At 41.3% G+C, this 26,761-nt stretch overlaps 1 protein-coding gene and 1 non-coding gene across 2 annotated transcripts in view; both read right to left on the bottom strand.

The window, feature by feature from the left end:
- Positions 1 to 26,761, bottom strand: part of LOC126456560 (carboxypeptidase B-like) — a 247,576-nt gene that overhangs the window by 162,965 nt on the left and 57,850 nt on the right. The window lies entirely within an intron of this gene.
- On the bottom strand, positions 15,740 to 15,812 carry Trnat-agu (transfer RNA threonine (anticodon AGU)). Its single transcript has one exon. It is a non-coding gene; the product is annotated as a tRNA-Thr (tRNA).

The raw sequence follows: 26,761 nt of genomic DNA, 5'->3' as shown, positions 1-26,761 counted from the left end.
ATACTGCAGTGGACATGAGTGAGAAGGTATTCTTGTTTCTTCAAGAAATGTGATTTTTTGTAAGATCTTTAAAATTAAAAACTGCAACTTGCCATCTATACAGCAGTGTTTAAGGTGACGTACAATTTTCTCTACAATACCATAGACAGTATATATGGTGATACCGTGATGATGTTACAAACTTTCAGGGACAATAGAGAAGGGTAAATTTATTAATCTGAGGTAAATAGCTCTGGTCCGGAAACGACAGAGTCGAAAGTTACAAGCGAAAGTCGTTACGATATCTCTGACAGTGGGAAGCATGTACCGATTCTGATGTTGCTAAGATGGCGGTGTAGGCAATCACGACAAACATTTAGTTGTGGAGGTTGGGATGGTAACTCAACTAATCCATTACAGGTGACATACTCAGTACTTATATGAGCAGTCCTGGTGTACAACGTCTGCACTGTAATGGACTGCTATATGTGTTTACCATATGAAGTATTAACAACGATCAGCCCTAACGAAATGGAGTTGTACCCGCTGACGGAACTTGTGCACATGATTTTCGAGTACAGTCAAGAAAATCGACGCAGCAGAGAAGCGGGAAGTTCGTACAGAACCAAATATTCGCCTGAAAGACATCCGGCTCTCACAATGTTTCCAAAACCGTTGCAACGATTAAATGAAATTGAGAAGTACAACGGTTGATGGGGACGACAAGCCACAGGGACTCCTGACTGAGAAGATACAGTGCTTCTAGAGTGGATGAGATGGCTGCAGTCTGCACTCGATCAGTTTCACGTGAAATGAATGTTTCGCAGCGTACTGTGTGCCGAGTATTAAGGAAACGGCAGCTACACCCCTACCGTCCACAGAAAGCGCATGCTTTGACTCCTGCTGACATCGGGCCTCGTGTCGTCTTCAGCCAACGGTTCTTACGGCACCTTACACTCGATCCTCACAATGCTGCATGTGCACTTTTCATGGATGAATTTTGCCAGAGACGCAGTGCTAAATAGTCGCAATAGTCATATTTGGTACGATGAGATTTTGGAGGACCATCAACACACGTTATAAGTCAACGTGTGGGCAGATGTAGTCAGTGATCACGTATTAGGCCCTTTTCTTCTATCTCCCCGCTTAAATGCACTGTCATATTACCGAGGTTCTTGGAACGTCTCTCACCCTTTATTCGTCAAGGGATATCGTTCCAACATGATGAAGCCACATTTCAATTTGGACTGTGGGTTCGTGAACACCTGCATCAGACATTCTCTGAAAAGTGGATGGGAAGAGAGGTCCTGTTTCGTGGCCCTCACGTTTATCTGACATTAACCCACTTCGTTTATTCTTGTGTTGTCATGTGAAAAATCTTGTGTGCGACACTCCTGTCGATACTGAAGAGAATCTCCTGACAAGAAGTCTCGTTGCATGCGACACCGCGGATATCACTAGGGGTACGACAGAACTTCGTGCGATGGTACGATGCCTGCATTGATGCTAGGGGACGCCATTTTGAAGCATTGTTTTAACTGTAGCAGTTTGTGAAACTTGTCCCCGTAAATGTAAGTCATTATTACACTTAGGATTTTCGGTCTCTCTGAGACCAAGCTACGTGCCGCATTACTAGCCCATCATCAGATTTTCGCTTATTCCTTTCGACCCGGTCGTTTCCAAACTTAGGTCCGTTGCCTCAAATTGATACATTTACCCTTCTCCATCAACCCTGAAAGACTGTAACACCATCACGAAGTCACCCTGTATCTGCAACAATAATGTACTGAGGTTCATTAATTGTATACTCGCCAAAGAACAGGGAGTATCACAACACATCTTACTCTACTTTCTGATGCTGGTTTTTTTGAATGCGAGTGAGACAGACTAGAACCTACGTCATAGGGAAACCCAGTAGAAGCCTTTTCTGGCCAAGATGACGTAGCAGTGTTAAATACGGCGGACCTAAGATCGCCCATAAAAGGTTGTTATTGTTGTGGTCTTCAGTCCTGAGACTGGTTTGATGCAGCTCTCCATGCTACTCTATCCTGTGCAAGCCTCTTCATCTCCCAGTACCTACTGCAACCTACATCCTTCTGAATCTGCTTAGTGTATTCATCTCTTGGTGTCCCTCTACGATTTTTACCCTCCACGCTGCCCTCCAATACTAAATTAGTGATCCCTCGATGCCTCAGAACATGTCCTACCAACCGATCCCTTCTTCTGGTCAAGTTGTGCCACAAACTTCTCTTCTCTCCAATTCTATTCAATACTTCCTCATTAGTTATGTGATCTACCCATCTAATCTTCAGCATTCTTCTGTAGCACCACATTTCGAAAGCTTCTATTCTCTTCTTGTCCAAACTATTTATCGTCCATGTTTCACTTCCATACGTGGCTATACTCCATACAAATACTTTCAGAAATGACTTCCTGACACTTAAATCTATACTCGATGTTAACAAATTTCTCTTCTTCAGAAACGCTTTCCTTGCCATTGCCAGTCTACATTTTATATCCTCTCTACTTCGACCATCATCAGTTATTTTGCTCCCCAAATAGCAAAACTCCTTTACTACTTTAAGTGTCTCATTTCCTAATCTAATTCCCTCAGCATCACCCAACTTAATTCGACTACATTCCATTATCCTCGTTTTGCTTTTGTTGGTGTTCATCTTATATCCTCCTTTCATGACACTGTCCATTCCGTTCAACTGCTCTTCCAAGTCCTTTGCTGTCTCTGACAGAATTACAATGTCATCGGCGAACCTCAAAGTTTTTAATTCTTCTCCCTGGATTTTAATACCTACTCCGAATTTTTCTTTTGTTTCCTTTACTGCTTGCTCAATATACAGATTGAATAACATCGGGGAGAGGCTACAACCCTGTCTTACTCCCTTCCCAACCACTGCTTCCCTTTCATGTCCCTCGACTCTTATAACTGCCATCTGGTTTCTGTACAAATTGTAAATAGCCTTTCGCTCCCTGTATTTTAGCCCTGCCACCTTTAGAATTTGAAAGAGAGTATTCCAGTCAACATTGTCAAAAGCTTTCTCTAAGTCTACAAATGCTAGAAACATAGGTTTGCCTTTCCTTAATCTTTCTTCTAAGATAAGTCGTAAGGTCAGTATTGCCTCACGTGTTCCAGTGTTTCTACGGAATCCAAACTGATCTTCCCCGAGGTCAGCTTCTACTAGTTTTTCCATTCGTCTGTAAAGAATTCGTTTTAGTATTTTGCAGCTGTGGCTTATTAAACTGATTGTTCGGTAATTTTCACATCTGTCAACACCTGCTTTCTTTGGGATTGGAATTATTATATTCTTCTTGAAGTCTGAGGATATTTCGCCTGTTTCATACAACTTGCTCACCAGATGGTAGAGTTTTGTCAGTACTGGCTCTCCCAAGGCTGTCAGTAGTTCCAATGGAGTGTTGTCTACTCCCGGGGCCTTGTTTCGACTCAGGTATTTCAGTGCTCTGTCAAACTCTTCACGCAGTATCGTATCTCCCATTTCATCTTCATCTACATCCTCTTCCATTTCCATAATATTGGCCTCAAGTACATCGCCCTTGTATAGACCCTCTATATACTCCTTCCACCTTTCTGCTTTCCCTTCTTTGCTTAGAACTGGGTTTCCATCTGAGCTCTTGATATTCATACAAGTGGTTCTCTTATCTCCAAAGGACTCTTTAATTTTCCTGTAGGCAGTATCTATCTTGCCCCTAGTGAGATAAGCCTCTACATCCTTACATTTGTCCTCTAGCCATCCCTGCTTAGCCATTTTGCACTTCCTGTCGATCTCATTTTTGAGACGTTTGTATTCCTTTTTGTCTGCTTCATTTACTGCATTTTTATATTTTCTCCTTTCATCAATTAAATTCAGTATTTCTTCTGTTACCCAAGGATTTCTACTAGCCCTCGTCTTTTTACCTACTTGATCCTCTGCTGCCTTCACTCTTTCATCCCTCAAAGCTACCCATTCTTCTTCTACTGTACTTCTTTCCCCCATTCCTGTCAATTGTTCCCTTATGCTCTCCCTGAAACTCTGTACATCCTCTGGTTCTTTCAGTTTATCCAGGTCCCATGCATAAAAGGTAACATTTATGAAAACTATTTAATTCTGTAGTAATGCAGGGAATCAAGCCACAGTAATTTTAATCTGCCATCCTCCATAAATTTTCATTGTGATTCCAATAAAACTTGAATATTGATCATATCTATAATAGTTTAGGATTTACTGTTAAAGTAAAATTCACAAGTTTGGTAACAAAGACCTGAATGCTAAAACCTCAACGCTTTGGTCGATCTTAACGATCGACATTTCATACAGCAGCGCATCATTAAAATGACAAACATTCTTTAACTTTGTTTGTTTACAAGATTTAGTAAATTTCAATTTTCAGTATTTTCAGTTAATCATCAGATCATCATTTCCTCCACACAAAACCCATTGAACGCTGACAGCATGACACCTTCTTGAATCATTAGGTAATAGAGTATTTGTTGTAAATTTTAGTGCATAATATTTAATATTGTTCTTTATTTATTTATCAGAAAGCAAATTGGTGCAATGTTACTGGCCGTGGCATTCAAAGCTAAGAAGCAAATTGTACTGGTTTTACGTAAAAGAATTTTACTTTCATTATGTAATGGATATTATTGCCACTTTATTCAGAACGTGAAAGTCGTCAAGCTTTGATTATTCAAATACGTTAAAATGGAAAATAATGTACAATAAGCTGTAGCTGTAGCCAATCAGATGGACGGCTTCAGGAAAGGCAACTGCCCTAGACATTTGAGCGAGGATATTCGGCGCGCTGGAAACGCGGCCGGGGACGCTCAGAGTGAGTCCTGGGGCAGACGCGAAAGCGGACTGTCGGTCTTTATGCAGCTAGGAAGTGAAGCGACGACATTTCGACGAAGAGGAACCGCATATGAGCCCAAACATCTTTGGGATGTTAGCTCGCAGTGCCATCCAAGCAAATATCAGTCGTTCAGGTGGCAATCAATGACCGTACCTGTGTTTGACCAGTACTTTAAGCACTTCTTTCCTGTGTGAGATCTGTATCATACTGAACCTCTTTCACAAATTAAATTGTTTGCTGCTCGAAAAAATGAGTCTCTCGACAGGATGCCATCGATAAGCAAGATGAGTGAATCGTATCGGACAAACTTTTACGAACAATTGGTTGCATACACAGAATGATTTTTAGGTTTCCATATCTCAACCGGTAAAAGTGCAAACGTTATGGGAGCACTTTATTGACCGTCTATCTGGCTGCCCGGCTGTGCGATTGTTAAGAACCCTTTCTCTCAAGAACAAGTAGACGTATCAGGTTGAAATTCATGTCACATACTAAAGTCTTCTATCCTTTAGCGGAGTAAAAAAATTTGAGGTTCTAAATGAATGCAATCAGAAGGTACGGCCATTTATGTCACATATTTTGGAACTCGCAGACTCAATTAAGACTATAGGGTTCCTCCTTTGTTCAAGAGTCATGTAATTTGGCAAGAAACAAAGTTTCACAGTACAAGCAAGGAAAAAATCCGGAAACTGTTAATTTGGAATTACATCACACGAAAAAGTATTTTTTTGTCATTCGTTATCCCATTGCTTGATGAAAATGTGAAATTACATTAAAAATTTAAATTTAAAATTAAAAAGTTCTCAAATGACTGTAATTCCCAAAATCGACATCTTGCCAGTATCGATTCGATAACAGGGAAAATCGGAGAGGCTCTCTATTCCCGGGATGGACAAACTACGTACGTAATTAAGTTTGTACGGAACCCTTAGAGAGAGAGTCCTATTCCCGCTTCGTCAAGAAGGAATATATACGTATATATAAAAGAAGACGTAAAAACAACGCAACACGAAGGAATTATCCGAATGTGATGCAAATCCGAAGATGCGATGTACATAACACAGACAAGCGATTACAGCTTCAGAAAAATTGGATGATTTATTCAAGAAAAATAGCACCAGAAGTGGAGAAATACAATAAAGCGTCGGTCCTTCTCTGGCTCTTATGCAAACAGTTAGTCGACTTGATCTGATGATGGCTGTCCTCCTGAGGGATATCGTGCCAAATTCTGTTCAATTGGCGCGTTAGATCGTCAAATTTCCGAGCTGATTGGAGGGCTCCGCCTATAATGCTGCAAACGTTCTCAATTTCCAAGGGATCCGGCGACTTTGCTGGCCAAGGTAGGGTTTGGCAAACACGAACACAAGCAGTAGGAACTCTCGCCGTGTGCGGGCAGGCATTATCTTGCTGAATTGTAAGCCCAGGACTGCTTGCCCTTCATAGGGCATAGACTATCGTCGACGTACCGTTAAGCTGTGGGGATGCCGCAGATGACAACCAAAGGAGTTCTGCTACGAAATGAAATAGCACCCTAGATCATCACTCCTGTCACTCCTGGTTGATGGGTGACAGTCAGCATGGTATTCCACCGCCGTCCTCTCCAGACACGCCTTCGCTGGTCATCGTACCTCAGTTCGAAGCGGGACTCATCAGCCAAGACCATTCTTTTCCAGTCAATGAGATTCCACGCCGAAGGTGAGTCTAGATGTCAGGACCACTTGATGGTATTCCACAACACTCATAAAACACTCCTTTGAATATCGGTTCTTGGTTGTCATGACGGCACGCCAACCACAAGAATATTCGTCCGAATTTCCTTTCAATTCTGGTACGTGTCCCTTGCATCAGTCCTGTGTGATATGCTGCAGTATCAAAAGATATGCTGATGATATTGTCACGTAGCCCAAACCGTCTACTTCCCAAATAACTCCTTCAGCCATCTGCTCACCACTGCCTTTCAGGGCAACACAGATGGCAAGAAAATGTTCAAAATCTACTCCAGTCACTGGAACTGCAACTTTTCTCTTCGAAAGTTTTCACGCTCCAAGCGGAACTGAAGGCAACAATTTACTATCCCAATGCAAGACCAAATGAGGAGGATTTTCAAAGAGAAACTCTTCGATTTTCTGTAAACGGTAGCTGGAGACACGGAAACTTCTGACACATCGTGGGCAAGCATCTTAGTAGCTGATGCAAATGAACTACTTGCTTGTCGGGTAGAGAGCTGTTTTCGATCCCATGTAGACAGGAGTGTCTGATCAAGAGGTATCAATCTAGGAGTTGAACATAATTTTTTCGTTGCTAGAGGCGATATCTCGGCCTTTTCGTCACTAGATGCAGCTGATGATGATGGAGGTAAATCTTCCAGTATAACTACTTTACTGGTTCCAGCGATAGATTTCTAATGTTTATTATTACATAGAACCTTTTTTCTTCTTTTTTACTCTTAGTTCTTATCTTCGTGGCGAAAACCCTGTCTACTCCACTCTTTGACGAATTCACACGATCTTCTCTTTGTGATCTAAGAAATTCTTTATCTTCTTGTGATGCCCTAGCCATGTCCAGCACAATTTCCCGGGAAGTGTCAAATAACTTGACGATGCCACCTTTCCACCCCTGTTGTTTCACGTTTGCTTTATCCGTGTTTCTAGATTTCTCTTTGCACAGATTTTGGTATTTTATGTACTGCTTCTGTATACCGGTATGAAGTAACGGGCGAGTTGTAGCGCTCTGAAAATATTCTAAGTTCGGAGTTAGCGTGGCCACACGGGCCGCTCTGCAAGCTGGGGCTCGTCAGCAACCGCGTGGTGCTGCACATTAGCCGGAGCAAGAGGGGCAGCCCCAGTGCGTGGTCCAGGCCGTCCGCGTGGCTCGGAATTCCTTGTTGACGCTGTGTCGAGGTATGAGCTTTGTTTCGATGAAGGAGATTTGTATACCGGGAGTGCCATGGATGGCGGACTTTGTGAAACTACATTTCACTGTTCTTGTTAAAAATAATAATAGTCAGAGGAATCTTGATACCTTAAAAAGAAACATGTACATTACCATTATTTGCATGACGAGTCTGATGGTGTAATCAGGTTTTCAGTATCTTTGTTATCTTAAAGTTTAGTATCTGGCTGTAAATTATACAAGTAACACCTAGCAACGAATTTTCCAAAATCTAAATGGTTCATTCGATTTTGTCGACCGATGTGTCTTTAGAAAGCTATTAGTGTAAACCTAAATTGGTATGAATTACAGGCATGTAACTTGAATAGTACATGGGTTATTGGAGGTAGAATTGGCGATTACTGTTGATCGTGTCAGGCCGTAAGTACTCCACAGTTACAAGAAAAAACGGTAGCAGCATGCTTATAAATATATTTATTCATCTATGTCTTTGTTTATATCCAATATACACCATTCATGAAGAAATTGGTCAAATATTTACTGTGTTTTAGAAAGCACAGAGACATTAGGCTACTGGCCTACTTTTGTTTCTATTCCTTTGATATATGTTTATTTGATTTGTTTATTATTTAATAATGTGCGTTAGAGCGTGTTTATGGTCCAGCCGTAGGAATATTTATTTAATTTCAAGTTATTTAAATGTAAATCCAGTATCTCGTATGTGTTTCAATATGTTTGAGAGTGTGCGTTGGCTTGGAGACATGGCGGGAGCCTTCCAGCCAATCACAATGCTCGTTACTACGTTAGGCGACTACCGAAGTCAATGGAGAGACTGTATGGAAGAGGGGGAAGGGGCGACGGACGGTCGCAGGAAATACTTGGAGAGTGTTGAGCAGTTTCTGCGTGGTCGGGGAAGACAGAAAGATTTTGTAGTGCCGACTTGTGCACTTGTGAGATTTCCGTGGCTTCTGCAGTGAAGATGAGGTATGCGTTAAAATTGAATATCTCGCGAACTGTGTTGTTGCTCATATCCAATTACGTGAAGTAGGAATATACTGTTTCCCTGCTATTCAACTTATATTTTATTTAATTGCTGGACCATCGACACCAATAAGTGTTTTGCAGTAATAAACGGCATTCTTAAAGGTACTTCTGCTATCGTACTCATCATAAAAGGCGTTAAAAATAGTACCCGCAGATTTTATTTAATTGCAATGTTTCGTTTATAAATTACTATGTCACATTCAAAATTCGCAATTGCCGAGTGATAGGAACCTTTGACCATTCGATTAATGTGTGTATTCATATTGCATACTCTAGACTCAGCAGTGTTTTACATGTATTGCGGCAACTACGTATCCCAGCCCCTAGACAACGAAACCAGTCAAAACTTTTAATATTTCAACTCTGAGTCTGAGGGTACGTAGTTGAGGGGCACCATATTTTTTTTTATTTTAAGGCCTGCAGCGGCACGGATATTCTCCTTCATCTTAACAGGAATATTTTATTTCCTCCTGTAGTTTAGTACTGATAGATATAGCAGCGTCCGAAAGTTTTTCTTTCGTTTACTTGTGGAGATAAGTAAAAAAATTAAAAGTGTTTTTTCCTTTCAAGGGAGTCAAGCTCCTAAAAACTCACCAGTATGCGTATTTTCTAGCAACCATATTCCTCTTTTGGTTCCGATTTTAAAGTTCAGTTACCTGCAAAAAAAGAAAGAAATACATGAGAAGCCCATTAGTGCAAATAACGTCAATATTAGAAATATCGCCAGTTTGAGATAAATGTGAGTAATGTGTGCAGCCCCTAAATATTAGCCAATCTTCTTCAAATTTGACGTATATATCTCTTACATCACTGAGCGTAAGCCAAGTCATGCGAAAATCACATCCTTGGAAAAGTGAAACAAGATACTGTTCATCTAATCACCGAAGCCGCGGCTAAGGAAATTTTGTGCAATATCGTTTCTTCCAGAAGAGCTACTTTCGCAGGCTGCGCAGGACTTCTGTGAATTTTGGAAGGTAGAAGACAGATGCTTTACTAGCAGTAAAGACCGAGAGGGTGGGTTGTGAATCGTGCTTCGACGGATCAGTCGGAAAGGGGATTGCTCACGAAAGGCACTGATCCATGTTACAATCCCGATCCGGCACATAGTTTTAGTCTGTACAAAGGTTCGGTAGATCTAATGTTTACTGTTGGGCTCTGAGCACTATGGGACTTAACATCTATGGTCATCAATCCCCTAGAACTTAGAACTACTTAAACCTAACTAACCTAGGGACATCACACAACACCCAAATGTTTACTTTTAATCTAACTACTACATTTTGCTATTTTTTCCAGTTCCTTCCTCTTTGCAACTCAAACGCCCTACGTATTATCATAAAACTGCGTACTAGATACACTCTCTACTAGTTAAATTAAATTAATTACTCATTAATTTCCTCCCAGTAATACTATCGTACTTGTAGTAATAGAAGTACACTACTACCCATTAAAATTGTTACACCAAGACGAAATGCAGATGATAAACGTGTATTCATTGGACAAATATATTATACTAGAACTGACAGTGGTTACATTTTCAAGCAATTTGGATACATAGATCCTGAGAAATCAGTACCCGGAATAACCGCCTCTGGCTGTAATAACGGCCTTGATACGCCTGGGCATTGAGTCAAACAGAGCTTGGATGGCGTGTACACGTACAGGTGCCCATACAGCTTCAACACGATACCACAGTTCATCAATAGTAGTGACTGGCGTATTGTGACGAGCCAGTTGCTCGGCCACCATTGACCAGACGTTTTCAATTGGTGAGAGATCTTGGGAATGTGCTGGCCAGGGCAGCAGTTGAACATTTTCTGTATCCAGAAAGGCCCGTACAAGACCTGAAACATGCGGTCGTGCATTATCCTGCTGAAATGTAGGGTTTCGCAGAGCTCGAATGAAGGGTAGAGCCACGGGTCGTAATACATCTGAAATGTAACGTCCACTGTTCAAAGCGCCGTCAATGCGAACAAGAGGTGACCGAGACGTGTAACCAATGGCACCCCATACCATCACGCCAGGTGATACGCCAGTATGGCGATGACGAATACACGCTTCCAATGTGCGTTCACCGCGATGTCGCCAAACACGGATGCGACCATCATGATACTGTAAACAGAACCTGGATTCATACGAAAAAATGACGTTTTGCCATTCGTGCACCCAGGTTCGTCGTTGAGTACACCATCGCAGGCGCTCCTGTCTGTGATGCAGCGTCAAGGGTAACCGCAGCCATGGTCTCCGAGCTGATAGTCCATGCTGCTGCAAGCGTCGTCGAACTGTTCGTGCAGATGGTTGTTGTCTTGCAAATGTCCCCATCTGTTGACTCAGGGATCGAGACGTGGCTGCACGATCCATTACAGCCATGCGGATATGATTACTGTCATCTCGACTGCTAGTGATACGAGGCCGTTGGGATCCAGCACGGCTTTCCGTATTACCCTCCTGAACCCACCGATTCCGTATTCTGCTAACAGCCATTGGATCTCGACCAACGCGAGCAGCAATGTCGCGATACGATAAACCGCAATCGCGATAGGCTACAATCCGACCTTTATCAAAGTCGGAAACGTGATGGTACGCATTTATCCTCCTTACACGAGAAGACATCGAAATCTTGAGTGTAGAGATAGAATCCTGTACAGTGACATCTATCTATAAGCCACCGAACAGCGAGTTCAGATTCAATGAACCATTCAACTTCGGGTTACAACAGACGAAACTATTAATGGGCGATTTCAACTGCCATAGCTCAGCCTGGTGGAACAGTCACACAGATAAAAGCGGAGAAGACCTCGAAACCTGGACAGGCTCAACTGGACTGAAATTAATACACGATCCCAAACTTCAATTCTCCTTTAACAGCAGCAGGTGGAACCGCGGATGCAATCCTGATAACATCTTCGTCAGCGAACAAATTGTACATCAAACCAGGAAAGAAGTGGTAAAACCGCTCTCACGTACGCAACATCGAGCCGTAATACGTCTGGTAGAAGCAGTTGTTAAACCAGCGACCACCCAATTCAAAAGATACTTTCATTTTAAACGTGCCTAGTGAGACGAATTCACTGAAGAACTTGACAAAGAGGTGAGAACCTAGACGCGCGATGCCAAAAATACGACGCTTTTCTTAAAGTAGTTAAAACTGTCTCACGCAAAAACATCCCCCGAGGTTGCAGAACTACATATTAGTGTATACCTGGCCTCGACGGAATCTCAAAAGTTCTGCTGGAACATTACCAACAACTCTCTGAGGGAAACCCGTTTTCAGAAGAAACAAGTGCGGTGGGAGAAGAATTCCTCCACGTCATATCAGATTCAAGAAGGGCGAAACGTTGTGGCGTAATCACAAGCCTAGACATGAAGCAGAGTAGCTGAAAGACCTGGAAATTTATTAAAAACATCAAAAATGATCCCTCCCCCAACTAACACTCAGAATACCAAATCAAAATGGATTTTAGAACATATATTGTGGTAGAACATCATGAATTACCTCGAAGGAAACGGCCTATTGACACACAGTCAACATGGGTTTAGAAAACATCGTTCCTGTGAAACACAACTAGCTCTTTATTCACATGAAGTGCTGAGTGCTATTGACAAGGGATTACAGATCGATTCCGTATTTCTGGATTTCCGGAAGGCTTTTGACACTATACCACACAAGCGGCTCGTAGTGAAATTGCGTGCTTATGGAATATCGTCTCAGTTATGTTACTGGATTTACGATTTCCTGTCAGAGAGGTCACAGTTCGTAGTAAATGACGGAAAGTCATCGAGTAAAACAGAAGTGATTTCAGGCGTTCCCCAAGGTAGTGTTATAGGCCCTTTGCTGTTCCTTATCTATATAAACGATTTGGGAGACAATCAGAGCAGCCGTCTTGGGTTATTTGCAGATGACGCTGTCGTTTATCGACTAATAAAGTCATCAGAAGATCAAAACAAACCACAAAACGATTTAGAAAAAATAACTGAATGGTGCGAAAAGTGGCAGTTGACCCTAAATAACGAAAAGTGTGAGGCCATCCACATGATTGCTAAAAGAAACTCGCTAAACTTCAATTACATGATATATCAGTCTAATCTAAAAACCGTAAATTCAGCTAAATACCTAGGTATTACAAGTATGAACAACTTAAATTGGAAAGAACAAGAAGGCTAACCAAAGGTTGCGTTTTATTGGCAGGACACTTAGAAAATGTAACCGACCTACTAAGGGGACTGCCTACACTACACTTGTCCGTCCTCTTTCAGAATACTGCTGCGCGGTGTGGGATCCTTGACAGATAGGGCTGACGGAGTACATCAAAAAAGTTCAAAGAAAAGCAGCACTTTTGTATTATCGCGAAATATGGGAGAGTGTCACAGAAATTATACAGGATTTGGGCTGGAAATCATTAAAAGAAAGGCGTTTTTCGATGCGACGGAATCTTCGCACGAAATTCCAATCACGAGCTTTTTCCTCCGAATGCGAAAATATTTTGTTTGTCACCGACCTACATAGCGAGGAAAGATCACCACGAGAAAATAAGGGAAAGCAGAGCTCGTACGGAAAGATACAGGTCTTCATTCTTTCCGCGCGCTATACGAGATTGGGATAACAGATAAATGTGAAGGTGGTTCGATGAAGCCTCTGCCAGGCACTTAAATGTGATTTGCAGAGTATCCATGTAGATGTAGAAATCAGCTCCTGCTCAATGCCAAAACCAACAGCAAACGTGCGGGAAAGAAGCTTCAGAGATTCACTTAAGAAGGAGACCATCTAGGCACTCCCTTTGCCTTGGAAGAATTAAGAGACTCCATCTCTCTAATGAAGCGTTGTAAAGCTGCTGGACTAGATCATCTACGCCCAGAGCAAATAAAAATGTTCGGACCCGTTAGCTATTATGAAGAAATGCGTCCTTGAAATGATGATTTCACGCAGTCAAAGAGAAATACTGGACGTGCTGAAAGCTCAAAGGTAGTAAGACTCCTTCACACAATGAAAGTAAAATTATGTTCTACTACAATTTCAAAATATAACTTCATATATTTATCGAAAATTGCGAAAAAAATAATGTAAAATAAAAATATCGGGACTCGGTATTGACATCTTTGTGTATCGACACATTTTGGAAAAAGTGTCGCTATATCGATATTTTATCTATAGCCCTACAGAAAACACAGCTGACGTTAGAGCTTCCAAACCAAACAATGACAATTTTTCTGAGGAATTAAAATCTAAGACGAAGCCAATTGTAGGTGCCAATACTACGTTGCCACTCTCCTAACTGCTTCCTATTATAATCACCACAACCACTCAGTACGGAATTTCCAATGACGTCTTCGCAGAACAAATTTCTGCAGGCTCACGCTATGATATTATGTTTCGTTGTTGGCCGCCTGCCTCTCCTCGTCGCCGAGCACTGGCACGTAGGCGGCCAGGCAACCCACTGCTCCCGTATCACCATTTAGCCGCCGCCCGCCCGTGCCGCTCACTGAGATGTTTCACCTCATAACATGAAAGGAGATCTGGAGCCTTTCTTTGCAGGTGGCCCATTTCTAAACACGTCATAATTACTGTGAATGACGTTCGTGCTACAATCGTCCCAGTCGATCGTGTAGCGAGGAGACTACCCAAAAAACCAGATGCATTGTAGATTGAGGTTAGAGAGAACACAATAAAGGCAGGTCGGTCAGTGTATAGCCAGTGTGTTTACAAATTATGTCAAATAAATATGTTGTATTGGTTGGTCTGGCTCTTCGTGTCAGTCCACCTAATTCCTCAACAGTTTAATAGTTTCTTCTGTTGCACTGCGATGAACCTGTAACACCAGAGTTCCATAGCTCTACTGACATAATTTTTTTTTGTCTGTTCTACCTTCTATCATTAAGATATTGTAAATACTGTTTGATTTCACTGATAGCACAAGAGTGTTCGCTTTTTCCTCTGTAAAAACTTTGATGTCACTGTTTAATTATATGCAACGTAGTGTATCTATCATTTAAATTCTTTGTCTGATTTGGAGAGAGACAAAACTTACTGTATGTATTTAGAATTTGGGTGAATAATTTTTTGTAGAAACGTCAATATGTGCAAATGTCCTGTTTTATTTAATATGTTTGGTTGCTGTTATGTAAACTGCTGACCTTCGCTTAGGGTTCTTAGTTATTTCGTATCTAAAAAGTATTGTGGTTCCCCTCGGGAACGGAACTTCGTAGCGCGGGCAAAATGTGGTTGGCATGGATAGAAAGGTGGAAGGGAGAATCAGTCGGGGATGAGCTACTGAACCACCAACGCTCACGAAAAGGTTGTGAGTTGTGCTGGTGCCGAGAAGGCCCTTTTGTGCCGTTTTCCAATGTGCCAAAGCCTCGGATGGATGCAGTAACTAGCTGGAATTATGTTGGAATTGATATCTATCATCGCCACCAAGAAATGACAGAGTCGAGCAATTCTACCTGCAAATCCACCTACCAACATGCACTCTCCGCCACATTGCGGAATCACTGTAATGGAACAAATAAACTATAGTAATGTACAGTGAAGAATCAGCTCATTGGATGTAATAGTGTAGTCAAATATAAGGTAAATTATAACTGAACTCATGTACCTACCGTGATTTATCCTCAGTCACAAATCCACTTAGGATCCCTCCCACGCTAAAGTACGTGCAGTACCACGAGCGCAGTATGTGGGCTAAGAGTAGACCAAAGATGAAAGTAATGAGTAACATTAACGATGTTAGGGATAAAATTGTGGACCACTCATTAGACGAAGAGGATGGATTGTGCTTCTTAGGAAGCGCATTAAAGCACTTCGGACGAAGCAAAGAGGATGTAAGAAGCTCCCTAGCACAGGCAAACTTGGCATTCCTTGATAAAAGAAACCTACCAGTAAATCAGAGACCAAGACACAAAGGAATTCAAGGCATTAGCTGCCAGTAGGCTTCATTTATAACAATGAAATTAGTTGAAAATTTGTGCCGGACCGGGATTCAAACCCAGGTCTCCTGCTTACTAGGCAGATGCGCTGACCGCTACGCCATCCGCACGCAGTGGCCTTCACAACCTCACGGACTACCTAGCACGTCTCATGTCAGACACAAATTCTCAACTTACACCACACCTTACTGATGTAGTGCCCCTCCTCATTAGCCTCAATAGTCGTGGCATCTCGCCAATTCCCGTGAGAGTTCGAAGTTGGCGTAAATCTGCAATGAAGATATCACAACGTCTTTAATTCCTTTGTGTCTTGATTCATAGGTGCTGGAGGATCAAAATGGCAATGACGGGTCATGATTCCTTCAGAGTGGCTGCATACCAAGCTTGAACTCTTATGGGAATCGGCGAGATGCCATGAGTAATGAGGCTAATGGGCTGGGACACTACATCAGTAGTGTGTGGTATAAGCTGAGAATTTGAGTCTGACGGGAGGTATGCTGGGGTAATCCGTGTAGTTGTGGTAACCAGTGTCCGGATGCCGTAGGGGTCAGCACATCTACCTTGTCCCATTGATATGAATTAATCCCCACTGGAAGCTTATGTCTTTATATCTTTTGTGTACCGATTCATAGCGATTGTACAATCAAAACTTAGTTCTTTCGGACATGTCCGAGAAAACCGACACCACACGTGACGAAGCAAGCTGGGATAATTTTAATTGCCCTCTTGTTTTACCATCTGCCTACTTAAATTCATTTTGTCAGTTTTAACTGTTTACCATTAGCATACGTGAATATAATCGACATTTTCAATAAATAGAAAGGTTGACCCTCAGTTTTAAAGGATATAACACCAGATCTAATATTGTGCTTAGTTTTATGTATGTAATTTTTCTAATTTATTTTGAGTATTCCTAGTTAGTATCGTTTGTTACAGGGTGAAATCGGTGACTGTTTCGTAACTTAAATATCATTACTGACATATAAACAAGTATAAAGTCTGTAACAATTGTAAACATTTGAAGACGAAGTACTAGTAATCTTAAAGTATCTATTTAGCTCTATTCAAAAACATGTTAGCAGAACCAGGCGTTCATTAATTCCAAAGTAATTAACAGTTTTGTCAAAAGTATTGTTTGCATAATATAGTTGCTAATTTCATGATTTAAACAAATAATTCAGCCGAAACCTCTTAGTAGGAGAAACTGCTAAACAGACGCAATTTTTCGATGTATTCAGTTAATTGAGTGAGTTAAGTTTTAATTGTAATTTCTGTAAATTTAACTTTAAACAATGTGTTGTTTCAGCACCTATTATTGTGATGATATATAAGGGCCCGATTTTTGGTCACGAGACAGTCAGTCCACGGCCAAGTTTCAGACGAGTAACGTGTGCTAGTTAGAACAAGAAGAGAATAGAAGCTTTCGAAATGTGGTGCTACAGACGAATGCTGAAAATTAGATGGTTAGATCACGTAACTAATGAGGAGGTATTGAATAGGATTGGAGAGAAGAGGAGTTAGTGGCACAACTTGACAAGAAGAAGGGACCGGTTGGTAGGACATGTTCTGAGGCATCAAGGGATCACAAATTTAGCATTGGAGGGCAGCGTGGAGCGTAAAAATCATAGAGCGAGACCAAGAGATGAATACACTAAGCAGATTCAGAAGGATGTAGGTTGCAGTAAGTACTGGGAGATGAAGAAGCTTGCACAGGATAGAGCAGCATAGAGAGCTGCATCAAACCAGTCTCAGGACTGAAGACCACTACAACAACAACACGAACTTTTGTGTATCCTTTGGCTCATATATAATTTTTCGAATGATCAGACGTACCACCTATGTAATAATGTGCTGTATGTGTGACATATGCACCAAACGCCAGAAAAAGGAGCTCAAAGAAAAGAAAAACGCCGTCTACGTCATTGATAAAGTAAGCAAATGCAATGTGTCCTTTCAGTCGTCCCTCACGTAGTCTGTGTGTCCGAAGATCTGCTGCTGGCACTCAGAGCCGCGTGCAAGATGCTGAGAACAGGTCCAGCAAGTTACGGCAGCGAGGGAACAAGCTGCCAACTCTTGCAACGGTCGTTCTGTGACCCCGCAGTGTTAACGTCGCTAATAAAACAACGGAGTGTGACGCGGGAGGCTTAAAAGCGTTGCGGCATTGCCACAGTGTGTACAGCTCCCCGTGGCGCAACGAAAGGCAACGGGTTAACTCTTCGGAAAATCTGCATGTACTGCTACGAGATGTGATATCGCACGGACACTAATCTGCATCAGAATCGTTATAATCATCAAGCATTCGACAGCCACTGCTGATAAAGACCTCTACGCTTTTCCATGTCATACAGGCTTCAGCGACATTCACCTATGATGTTCCACCGTATTTCCACTGTAGTCCACCAACTTCCCATCAGATCGTCTCAACTTTTATTGCGTTCCGACCCCCTGTTCCTGAATGTCACACCCAATTTAATTTCGTTTTAATTTGTCACAGTTACGTCTTCCACTCCAATTTGCCTCCTGATCCTTTTCCTTGTTCCCTTATTTTGTCTACATGATGTTTTATCTAATTCATCTCTCCCTGTTGTCCGCTGACCTAACCACTAATCACAATACCAAAAATAAGTAATGTACAATAACGAAATTGCGGGAATGCATTTGTCTGGGTAACATATTCAAGTGATTAACATTGCAAGACCACAGGTTATTGCAAGTGGGATATCAGCCATTGCAATTGCGATATGCTGGTACATTAAGAACCGGTATAACCGTCAGAATGTTGAATATATGCAAACGTACATGCATTGCGCTGTACAGGTGCTTGTTGGATGTCAGCACCTGGACGGACTTCCATACCTGTTGCACTTGGTTGGTCAGTAGACACTGTTAAAGCTATTTGCGGATGGCGGTTCTAGGCGCTTCAGTCTGGAACCGCGCGACCGCTACGGTCGCAGGTTCGAATCCTGCCTCGGGCATGGATGTGTGTGATGTCTTTAGGTTAGTTAGGTTTAAGTAGTTCTAAGTTCTAGGGGACTGATGACCTCTGAAATTGAGTCCCATAGTGCTCAGAGCCATTTGAACCATTTGCTTGTGGATGAGGCCGGAGTTGTCATCCGATGACGTTCTAGATTGTAAACAGATATGGTGATCGAGCAGGCCAAAGCATCATGTCGACACTCTGTAGAGCATGTAGGGTTACAACAGCCGTATGTGAGTGCGCGCTATCCTGTTGGAAAACACCTCTGAAATGCTGTTCATGCACAACAAGACGAATCACTAGAATGATGTGCGAATTTTCATTCAGGTTGTGTGGGATAGCTACGAAAGTGCCCCTGCTGTTATTCGAAATCGCACCCTTGGCCATAACTCGACGTGTAGGTCCAGTGTGTCTAGCACACAGACTGGTCTGTTGGACGCCCTCAACCGGCCTCCAATACACAGCCATCAATGGCACCGAGGCAGAACCAGCTTTCGTCAAAAAACACAACGGACCTCCACTCTGCCCTACAATGAGTTCTCACTTGACACCATTGGAGCCGACCGATGTGGCCGAGCGGTTCTAGGCGCTTCAGTCCAGAACAGCGCTGCTGCTACGGTTGCAGTTTGGAATCCTGACTCGGCCATGCATGTGTGTGATGTCCTTAGGGTTGTTAAGTTTAAGTAGTTCTAAGTCTAGGGAACTAATGACCTCAGATGTTAAGTTCCATAGTGCTTAGATCCATTTGAACCATGAAGTCGCAAATGACGGTGATTTGGGGTCAGTGGGATACACGCTACAGGGTGTCTGGCCCGGAGCTGCCTTTGAAGTAAACGATGTGTAACAGTTAGCTGTGTCACTGTGGTGCCAACTGCTGTTCAAATTGCTGCTGCAGATGCAGTACGATGCGCCGGGCCATACACCAAACACTATGGTCTTCCCTCTTGGTATTGTCACGTGGCCGTCTGAAGCCCAGTCTTCTTGCCACCGTGCATTCCCTTGACCACCGCTGCCAGCAATCATGTACAGAGGCTACATTCCTCCACGTCTTTCCGCTGGAGCGCAGAGTCCCCTAGAACTTAGAACTACTTAAACCTAACTAACCTAAGGACATCACACACATCCATGCCCGAGGCAGGACTCGAAGCTGCGACCGTAGCGGTCGCGCGGTTCCAGACTGAAGCGCCTAGAACCACTCGGCCACACCGTCAAGAAGTTATTGTCTGAGTCATATTCGATTTTATTAAAATGTATGCTAAACAACAGCCTTGCACAATAGCTGTATCCTAACTATACAATTTAAAGTACTAACAGAGAGCAGTGCGAAGAGCGTTACTATTGCGCAGATACAGGTAAGAAATCTTATTGTTTCAAGTATAGCATCCATTAAGCAGAGGGACCATTATTTTCAAAGTCATCAAGTTTTGTTTCATTACCAGGGCCAATTTCAAATCAATAGTGTTGCATCAGATTCAGTTTTTGTGTTACGTAAATTTATGCAGTTTTAATTTGGTTTAAATTTGTTGAAGTTTACATTCTCGCTTTCAGGAAAGTTCAGTACAGGGCGAAGCGCATAAGCGACGAGATAAAATACACGTTCGCATTGTAATATTGCTACATTAATTTTCTTAGCTGCTGTGTAATGTTGTAACTTTAATTTTGGTATGCTGATATCGGTGCTAATTGACAATGAAAGTGGGTTAAAAGCTGTGATCTGTCTGGGGACGTTAACCGTGGATTACTGGGCAACTGTTTCATCAGATATTTAGTCTAGATTTACCAAGCAGACTAACATTAATAATAATCTTTTAATAGTCATACAAAACCGGTAATATATATACATAAAAAGAGAATTTAAATAAAAAGAAAGAAATCAGTTTATATTTGGAAATTTATTTTAAGATTGTTCATTGAAATTTCAGCATATTATACGTGAGTTATAACTGAGCTGGTGCCTTATTTACGATTGAAAAATGTGAGATTGTAATCTTACGGAACACATAAAATATGGAGCCAAGATTGGGAGACTGCATACGACACTGCATTCATAAAATAACTCACGAAGAACATTGAAACATAAGCAAGAAGAAATTAACCACAACCAACAGATTCAGTTTTTATACCCAAAGAAATTACGTTCATACCACAATCCTGTCCGTCATGTAATTACCACACACTGGTATACTAAATTCATATTAACTCTTTGAGAAGTCTTCGCAAAAAGAATAGCTGAGGGCTACTTTGATGATTACACCACATGCTCCACGTGGTCAATTTGGTTTACACAAAGCGTACAACTCCACAATAATTTTGATAATTAAAATACATTAGATCGAAAAGCAATTGACAAAAGCAAAACCTTGAACTGGTTACTAACGTCTTACTATTAACCTGATGGGTCAAACAGTTATATAAGCACGTGGTACTGGTCTCGCAAAGTACACTCCACGTGGGTTGAACATAAAGAAAAGCATAAAGAAAAGTTGCTATATTGTAAAATATTGTCCAGACGAGACGTTATAATCACACAAGCATTCACATTTAAGATTGATGAACTTAGTTAGAGTTACTGATCAACACGAGTTTCCACTTTACTCGCAAAGTAATGACAAACCAACTACCCCAAAATAATCTGAACTTCACACGAGAATTACACTACGCTGCAATTTAAGATAACCTTAGATATTTTAGAGCTAAACCCGAGATAAAGATGATTAAATTTTCAGTTAGGCTGAACTTAACAAATCCATTGTCCTATGGACTTAGCAGACACGCGCTTAGCCGGAGATCTTACCACTTCAGACGCTCGCCACCGCCAGACTGCCACTGCCTACCGCCCAGCGTGCTTCCTGCAGGGTGGCTCACAAAGACCAACGGAAGTGGCCAGAGGGGCAGCTTCCTATACCAACATGACAACGGACGGACAGGACCACACTAAGGATAGAAACCCTTTGCTTTTAGGAAGCGTAGCTACCTGTTCCGACGTTGGTCCTACTGTTCTCTAGCAGACAGCCTTGTCTGCTACCCTCAAGCATGCAACTACAAACACATTTGATCATTCATCCTCTCACACAGAAGGGAAGGGGGATGACAGTATCTTATCATATACAGTACATAACAGAAAGCGGATGTAGGTTCCGTATGAGACTGTGTGACATGAATTACATATAAACTGTGTTTTAAAGTGTAGTAGTGTGTCAGATCGTTCTTGTTTACGTGTAAAAGTAACACGTTCCACTACTCAGTCTTCTCCCAGATAGTCAGAAACGCCACAGTAAATTTAGAAGAGGAATTTATTCCATAAATGACAACAGATTTAAGAAATCAAACATGAAAGGAATCCAACAGAGACCTTTCATAACTCCAACGCTCCGGGAAAAGACTGTGCAGGGAATTTTCTGGCCATGCTAGGACATTCCCAAGCAGGCTTCTCACACCCTACTTAAACCAAAAGTGTAAAGAAAAGGCAAAAGGTCACCAGCTACTTGCTAAAACACAATAATTTCAACAAATCTTTAAAATCTACTAATTTCAAACAAAAAAAAAAAAAAAAAAAAAAACACAATCTGTGACACCTATTTAAAAGATAGTGTAGACCTAATTCGGTCAGCAAGTAAAAACAATGGTTCCTGTGTCATTAATATGAAAACAATTTCTGGTTGTTACCCTTATGGAGTTCACCAGTATTTGCTCATTGCAAGAGCCAACTGATCACAGGCAAATTTATGACTGTTTATTAACAAGCAAAATTTATGAAAATAGCAAAGGTGCCAAAGCAATTAAAAAAGAACATGAAATAAAATCAGTATTATAAAGCAGAACATTACAATGCACAATCCGCAAAAGCAAAAATTGATAAGAAAAAAAACATGTTTTACAAAGTGGTTATCGCAAAAAAAATTCTATATCTTATAAAACTAATAATTTGTAGAATTAACATAACTATGTGGCATTAATTTAATCACTCTACTATATTTCAGTTAGTTAGCAAACAATGAGCACTGTGTCATTATACTGAAAACACAATTAATTATGTGATTGTTACCCTTAAGGGGTTCCTCACAATAAATATGCCCCATGCAAAGGCTAATCGATCACAGTCCAATGAGAATGAATAGCAATCTGACTGATAAACGAAGCAATGCCACATGAATGAATTTACGAAACAAAATAACACAAATCTAATACATCACACAAGAACAAACATTGATCAATAAAACAGTACAATAGTCAATATCTAATAAAAAACACCAATAAATAAAACACCTGCAAAATACAAGAGTCAAAGTCTAAAATAAACAATAAATAAAACACCTGCAAAATACGAGAGTCAAAGTCTAAAAAAAATTAATACATAGAACACCTGCAAAATACAAGAGTCAGTCTAGTAACACCAATAAATCGAATCCCTGCAAAACACACGAGTCAAAGTTTCTGTGACAGAAACACACGTATATGCATTGAACTAAGAACCGTATAATCACTGTTCACTGATACACTCATTAGTTCCACTGTTCCGAGGCACAATATAAGGGGAGGGGAAGGGGGTGCGTCGCCGCAGCTGTCAGTAGGGATTTTTGTCCATCTGTTGCGTGCAATCCCGCCGTCTCTGCCCTCTCATGAAGTTTCTCTTGGTGGTCTGTGTCACGTACATCTCGATTTGGTTCCATGTTTGTGTTGTCAAATTCGTGCGGTATCCTCGATTGACACGCCAGGTTGATATTCCTGGGCAAGGATGGCACTTAATGGCTCTTCTTTTGTGCCACCCTTAGCGACCAGAGAACATCGAACCATGATTTACTGTCGCTTGACAGTGGGCATCCGTCAGGAGATGTTGATAGGCGTCGTTGAAGTCTGCCAGTTTCTCTGGACAGTATGTGTCAAAAGGCTCCACGCCCTTTGTGTTGTTACATTCTTGAGTTATCCTCAATTGACTCGCCGGTTTGATATTCCTGGGCAAGGATGACACTTAATGGCTCTTCTTTTGTGCCACTCTTAGCGACCAGAGAACATCGAACCATGATTTACTGTCGCTTGACAGTAGGCATCCGTCAGGAAATGTCGATAGGCGTCGTTGACGTCTGCAAGTTTCTCTGGGCAGTACCTGTCAAAAGGCTCCACGCCCCTTGTGTTGTTTCTCCGCGGCCGTCTCGTCACGGTCGCGTGCGTGTGGTGCGTTGCCAGCAGATGAATTTCCGCGCGGTGGACCGCTCGCCCATCTCAGGTCATCGCCTCGAGGAAGGGTCGCCCGGGGCGGCCGCCCATTAGCTCCAGGTGCAAGGGAAAGTGTTTGCCGCGTACCTTCTTTTGTCGTCGGCCGCGCTCCCGAAGTGGCCGGGCTGACAGCGTGTCCTGCTGGGAAACCCGCCAGTTTACAACCAGTCCGGCTGCTCCCGCTGTCTCTTAAGAGTTTTGCCGGTTCGCTTTCACGTTCTCAACTGCATTCACAGAAATTTTTCATCATCCTTATGTGATTACACAATGTCATACATAATACCACTTAGTATTGTCTTTCACAATTTTTAAGAACAAAGTGAGACTTAATTTTTTTTTATTTTTTTTTTTACAAAAATAATTAGATGAATCGACAATATAAAATAAAATTTAAATGACTTGACAATATAAAAAAAATAAAAGTGAAATGACTTTACAATGTAAAAAAAATAAAAAATTAAATGAGCTGACAATATAATATTTAAATCCACATCACTAATGTGGTTCACTTACGTTTTAATAAATCCAATGCTACTTATTAATTCACTAAAATGAACAGGATTATGCCTTGTGCAAGTATAGGTCAGGACAGCATAGGGTTCACATGTTATTTACACACACATACATGCACACCTGTTGTCTATTCTACAAACTAACTACCCATAAACATGCATTACTCAGTATTCTACTTCTATCCACTACTAGTTAAGCCAATAAGCTACTTCAATGCTATTTCAACACCGTGTATATACCACTACAACATTGTTCTGATTCGTCCTCTTCTTGACGCTCGCGGCATACGTCTTGTCACATGATAAATATGGAGAAACTTTCCTTAAACATACACAGTAAAAAGAACAATGGTTATTTACACACCAAAACATTTATACCAGTTCGCACACCTGAAAAGAGACTCGCAATTATACATTTATCATACTTATATATTCACACATAAAACAGTAAGAAAATTTCATCTAAAATTACGTTATCACAAGAATTAATCACACAGATGGCTCTGAGAACGGTAAAAATATTTTAATTATATAGGTTATACTACATTTTCTTACCCATTTCGTCCCTACTTTAAGTTACCTTTCGCTTCCAAATCAGTTATTTCGCCTGAGGTGGTTATTCTGGACTCATTTCTCATGAATGGCAAAATTGTGGTCACCTCTATTCTGTAAAACAGTTTCATCTTAACATGTTGAACTCACAACAGACACAAAAGATCCGAATCCGCCTGTAGTTTAAATGACAAATGTTTTCCTTCATCCTTATTACCTTAAACCAAGCTTTCCTTCGTTCCCATAATCAAAATTATTTAATCATCCTCTACCTTCAAGAGGGAATTTTCCTCAGTACAAATCATATAGGCTGCATTGCATCCCGCACCAGCGAAAACGGTAAGCTGTAATGCTCACAGCATCAGCAAAAATACATAAACGTCGCTTTTCTAGGACGAGTATTAACGCAGAATAATTTTTTTAGGCTCTGGCTCAACATCAGTGAAGACTACAAAAAGGATCCACATTTCCGTTCCATTCTCCATTTGCTGGAAAACTGCTCGTATTTGACTGCCACAACAATACTTCAGGGCGACGTAAATTACACAAACCACAATTCTTCTTTCACCTTGAAGGGAATCAATCTACTTACGAAATCCACAGACAGCACTTTCCGTACTCAGCTATAAAGAACAAAAAAGACATATATCATCAATATTAACATATCATCGCATACTGGAAGCCAATGGTTCAACAATCGTATTATCGCATCCTGTTTTCAAGATTCCAAACTTACTCATTCCTTTCTCAGAGTTCTCCTATCTTAAAATATTCATACAGCACGCATACTATAGTAAGAGATCCTCATTTATACTGACAGTTACAGAATAGTAATAGATAGATAGTAGCACTGAAAGCAGAAAATCGGAAACAAGGCTACTAACAGCTGGGGACCTGGGTTTGCCAGACCCATAATACCCACAGATCGGATATTCCCCTGAGTTTTGCATTAATTCAACACAGATCTTGCTTCTCTCAGGAGCGGCTCTTTTCAATTTACACACACACAAAAAAAAAACAGCATTCCACTCGTTCACAAGGAAACCTTTTATCTTTACGTTTGAATCAAACTAAATCCTAATTGCACAAGGAAAGAAAACAAATTAACAACATCACTTCAATCAATCACATAAAAACATCTTTATCATTAATTTTTACCAACATATTATTCAAAATGCATGTCAGAAATTTAAACTAATCAATTCATTCTCTTCAGCGTCCTCTCTACTTCTCACTGCCCTTTCTACTCAATGTATGGTTTTACGTTTGACACATGGTGTAGCCCTTTTGATTTCTTCGATCGAAGAGTTTCCACTTCTATGGCGTTTTCATGGGGAATCTTCCTTATCCGATACGGGCCGTTAAAGAGATTAAAAAATTTCTTGCAGACACCTGACCGTTTGTTAGACAGCTTGTGTGATCTGATAAGAACTTTTTGTCCTACATGAAACACTGTTTTTCTCACGTGTTTCTTATACGCCTTGACTCTGGCTTCTGCTGCACGCTTGATGTTGCGTAAAGCTAAGTCAACAATTGCGTTCCGGCGTAGTCTCGGCTCTAGTGGCCAAGGCACCACCTCTTTGATTTTGCTTGGGGGCTCCTTGTTTTTTAGCACAGTGATTGGCGGAAGCTTTGTTGACGTATTAGGCAACTCATTAATTATGTTCTGAAATCCTTTTAGGTGTATGTCCCACGATCGGTGATCACGACTGCAGTATAACCTACATAATTTTCCTAATTCACGCATAATACGCTCACTGGGGTTCGAGCTGGGGTGAAAGAGAGATATATATATAGGTTTAAT

This window comes from Schistocerca serialis, chromosome 2 (assembly GCF_023864345.2).
Source record: "Schistocerca serialis cubense isolate TAMUIC-IGC-003099 chromosome 2, iqSchSeri2.2, whole genome shotgun sequence".
In the NCBI taxonomy this organism is placed as follows: Eukaryota; Metazoa; Arthropoda; class Insecta; order Orthoptera; family Acrididae; genus Schistocerca; species Schistocerca serialis.
Note: the sequence above shows the minus strand (reverse complement) of the source record. Positions and strands in the feature narration are given on the sequence as shown.